The sequence below is a fragment of the Otolemur garnettii genome, unplaced genomic scaffold (genome assembly GCF_000181295.1).
Source record: "Otolemur garnettii isolate 467f Iridium unplaced genomic scaffold, OtoGar3 scaffold00068, whole genome shotgun sequence".
NCBI lineage: Eukaryota > Metazoa > Chordata > Mammalia > Primates > Galagidae > Otolemur > Otolemur garnettii.
Genome location: NW_003852463.1, coordinates 2,447,523 through 2,451,317, shown reverse-complemented (window position 1 = coordinate 2,451,317; position 3,795 = coordinate 2,447,523). Strand labels below are relative to the sequence as shown.

General features: G+C 40.8%; 1 pseudogene; it reads right to left on the bottom strand.

Moving 5' to 3' along the window:
* Nucleotides 1-3,219: 3,219 nt before the first annotated feature.
* On the bottom strand, nucleotides 3,220-3,573 carry LOC100948838 (annotated as a pseudogene).
* Nucleotides 3,574-3,795: the final 222 nt, after the last annotated feature.

Below are 3,795 nucleotides of genomic sequence, written 5' to 3'. Positions count from 1 at the left end.
GACTTAAAGTGTATCTTATCTGACTTAAAGTCTATTTTATTGACTTAAAGTCTATGAGAAGGGTTACACCTGCTATCTTTTGGTTTCCATTGTGTGGAATATTTTTTGTCATCTTTTCACCTTGAGTCTGTGTGGACTAGATGTATGTCCTGGAGACAGTAGATACTTTGGTTATTATTTTTTTTTCATCCATTCAGCCATTCTAAGTCTTTCAAGTGGGATATTCAGTCAGTTTATATTGAGTGTTAGTATTAATATGTGAGATGCTGTATTGGTCATCATGTTAGGTGATACTTTATTGTTTTGATTTCTTGTGCTATTGTTTTATAAGAGATATGGGCTTTAATTTTAGGGTGATTTTACACTAGTAAAATGTATAGAATGTACATCTGTGTATAATGCCATTCTAAGTATTTCCTATAAGTCAGATCTAGTAGTGACAAATTCCCTTAGCATTTACATGTCTGGAAAATCTTTACTTCATCATTTATGAAACTTGGTTTTGCAGGATATAATATCCTTGTCTGGCAGCCATTCTATTTAAGAAACTAAAATGGGGCCTTTCACTTGTGGCTTATAAGACCTCCATTGAGAAGTCTATTGTTAACCTGATGGGTTTTCCTTTGTAGGTTAGTTGTTGCATTTGTCCTACTGTTTGTAGAATTTTCTCCTTCATTTTCACTTTGGCTAAATTGAGGACCATAGTGATGTCTTATTTGCTATGAGTTGTACTAGTGCTCAATGACCATCTTGTATCAGAATATCTGAATCTCTGGAAATATCAGGGAAGTTTTCCTCAGTAATTTACTGAAAAAGATGTTCCATGCCTTTTAATTCTTTTTCTTCCTTAGAAATACCAATAAATTGTACTTCAGCTCACTTAACATAGTCCCATAGTTTGCTAAATAATTGTTCATTACACTTTATTCTGTTTTCTACATCTTTGACTGACTGGGTTAGTTCAAGAGCCTAGTCTTCAATTTCTGAAATTCTTTCTTCTGCTTGGTTTATGCCATTGTCAAATCTTTCCATTGTATTTTGTAATTTCCTAAATAACTCTTTCACTTACTTAAGTTCTATTATATACTTTCTTTTATTGTCTAGATGTTCAGTGACCTTTTCCTTTTTTCACTGATGTCCTGACATTTTTTTGCCTTCTTTTTGTTGGTTTTCAATTTTCTCTTCAATTCCATAGATCATATTCACCATCCATATTCTGATTCCATATGTGAAATTTGATAATTTCCTTCTGGCTGGGGTCCATTGCTTTAGATCCATTGTGATCCCTTGGGAGTGTCAAACTCTTCTTGTTTTATTATGTTGCCAAACTTCTTCTGCTGGTTTCATCTAACCTGAGTCCTTATATCTCAGCTCAAGGCTGAGAAGTTTATAATACACCTATTATCCTTTGCTGGGAATTCTCCTACTTAGTGAGAAGGGAGATAAGTCCCTAAATGCTATTTTTGTGCCCTACTCTGGAAAACTGACCTAGCAGGGGAGGAATTAGCACACTGAGAGCCTGTAATGGAGCTGTTTCCATTCTCCCATGGTTGTCACAGTTGAAGCTGGTGCTGGCAACTGGTATCCAGAGCTGGCAAGTGGAGGCTGCTGAGGTACTATATCTTTGGCATCTGATGGGACCGACTGGGTAAAGTCTCACTAGCATCAATTCTGGGTGGTAACTTCATGTGTTTTTTTTAAATTTTTCTCAGTATATTTCAAAATTTTATTGAAATAAATATTTCAATGTTAAGCAAAAGTTTACCTAAAAAGCAAAAGAGAACAGGGGGCTCCCAAGTTGGGTATTCCTAATGTGAGTCCAAATAATACTAGCTGGGCTCAGCGCCTATAGCTCAACCGGCTAAGGCGCCAGCCACGTACACCTAAGGTGGCGGGTTCGAATCCCCAGCCCGGACCCGCCAAAACAACAATGACGGCTGCAACCAAAAAATAGCCAGGCGTTGTGGTGGGCGCCTGTGGTCCCAGCTACTTGGGAGGCAGAGGCAGGAGACTCGCTTGAGCCCAGGAGTTGGAGGTTGCTGTGAGCTGTAATGCCATGGCACTCTACCCAGGGGGACAGCTTGAGGCTCTGTCTAAAAAAAAAAAAAAAAAAAAAAAAAAAACAAATAATACTAGCTGGTCAGAGACTTCAGTAAAGTGAAGGGGAAGGGATTTGTTGTCTGTCCCTGTGCACTCTCTTGTGTGCTCAGTGGTTGATGTGGCTTCTCCAAAACACAGCTGTCTCAGATTGTTTTACTACAGTTTACTTCAGATTTCTCATCTGTCCCAGCCTTAGTGTTACTTCTGAATTTTTTTGTGGCCTACTTGATAGAAGCCTGAGTTTTCTTTGTCGTATCTGAAAGATTTATTTATTCATTCAACAAACATTGGTCAAATGCCTGCCATGAGATGTTGAAGTCATGATTGCCACCCTCAGGAAGACATTCCTGATGGGACTCTGGGAAGAGGGCAATGGCAAAGACTTTCTTAAGAGGCTGAACTTGATAGTTAGGATTTTCATATTATAAGTACCTAAACTGGCTTAAGTAATAGAAGTGCTATAATGGTTCATGAAGCAGTCAACTCCGGAAAGAGAGATGGGGATGATCTGCAAGTGGGTCTGACCTTGTGGTTTTTCTGCTATCCTGTGTGCAGTATCAGCTTTCTTCCATGAATGACTGACCTCTTAGGAAATAGGATATTCTCCAGCCCTGATGGAAGCTGTAGGCTTCTGGTAACCACTAGTGAAGGTGTATGCTCCAGCATTTGAAATGTGAGAATAGAATAAGAATTTTCACATGGGGACATACATTTTCTGGGGAGTATGTTCACAACTGTACCAGCTTGGCTTTATATTAAATGAGGTCCTGTCCCAAGCATACCATCACTTTGATAGAGATGGGGAACCACTTGGAGCCCTGGGGCTCAGGGGTATGTCAAAGTGAGCACTGATCATAGTGTAAGGTGACCAAATTTTAACATTGGTAAAGCAGGACACCATTGACAGGGGTGGGAGGGTGGGGGGTAAAGGGGGTGGGGAGTGTTCTTTTTTTTTTTTGGAACAATCTTAGTTTATTTATTTAAGCCATCTCCTGCCACAGGTAAAGAGATGGAAGACTGGTAATCATATGATAAAAGAAGGTGAGCTTAAGGTCCCGTACACTTTCTGTGGTCCACATTCAGAGTAATGGTCCAAACTGATGTTGTGGTTCCCCAATGTCTGCGTAGTGGTCTAGGTTCTCTTTATTCATCTTCATAACCAGTTGGAAGGGGATTCACGTGAGGGTTGTGGAATAGTATGGTTACCCCATACTAGCCCCAGGGAAAGGGCTTGGTCCTAATGTGAAGATGGGAGTAAGGGAAGAACTCAGGTCTTTCGTGTTCTCCGTGGTGGAATTTCAAATAGACATTCAGCATACTCACTCCCACCCCAGGAAAGACGACGAAGAAGGTGAGGGCCCTCCTCATGCAAGCTGAGCCCTCCTTGCTGTGGGCACCACTGGATATGGGCTGACCCAGCTGTGGGCAGGACTGACCCAACAGCCCAGAAAGCCTGAATGCAGTGGCTGCCATTTTTGACCTAGACTATCTCCAAAAATCGGGACTTTTTAAAAATGTGGGACAAATTGTTAAAAATTGGGACTGTCCTGCCAAAAGTGGGACATCTGGTCACCTTATCATAGTGGAATACCTCACAGACAGGAGGGATTGGGGAATGGGTGCTGGTCAGCACCCACATAAGCACAAGAGGATCTGCAAGAAAGATAAAGCCCCAGAGGGAAAATGAGATTGTTA